The sequence below is a fragment of the Lichenostomus cassidix genome, chromosome 9, assembly GCF_008360975.1.
Source record: "Lichenostomus cassidix isolate B80296 chromosome 9, HeHo_3.0, whole genome shotgun sequence".
Classification (NCBI taxonomy): Eukaryota; Metazoa; Chordata; class Aves; order Passeriformes; family Meliphagidae; genus Lichenostomus; species Lichenostomus cassidix.
In genome coordinates this window covers 8,484,627-8,485,334 of record NC_139490.1, presented here as the reverse complement: position 1 = coordinate 8,485,334, position 708 = coordinate 8,484,627, and positions in this window count along the sequence as shown.

The window sequence follows — 708 nt, the reverse complement described above, 5'->3', positions numbered from 1 at the left end:
CCAGCTTGTTTGCTTTTTTTTGACTTGGAATTGTATGTGTCCGGTTGTGGTACATGCCTGAGCAGGGTTTCATGTGTAAGTTAAATAACTCATCACTACTTTTTCCTCAAGAGATTTTAAGCACACAATAGGCAGGTGAGAAATCAGCACAGCATTGAGTTGGTGAAAGTGTTCAGTGGTAACCCATGACCTCTCTGTTTGCAACTAGAGAACAGTTTATTAAAACTTCTAAACTTGGAATCCTGAAGTGGGTGAGGTTTGGTTTTGTACAGAATTATGTTGCAAAGATGAACCTTAAATGCAAAGAAATCTGTTATCCTTTGTCATTGTGGGAATTAGTGGGAATGTTGGCTGATAGGCCCTGCATTGCACCCTCCTGATGCTGGGAAATAGGTACTGGCAGAGACAGGGAAGGACAGTTACAGAGCTCTTAGTAAAACCATTTACAAACCAGCTGCAAGACTTGGTAATTTTAAGATCTCCTTGGACATCTTTAGTATTTTTTTTCCTTTTACAGTGTAAAGATGACTTAAAAATAAATTTAACATGTAGTGCTGTAAATAGCTCGGTTTTGCCAGAAGTTCTTGATTATTTGTGCCAAGTAACAATTCCACTTTTGTTTTTTCCACATTCCTTCCTTCTTTGCTCCAACTTTGTGGTATGAGCTGCTTTATTAATCAGGAGTTAAAATCCAAGGGGAGAATATTG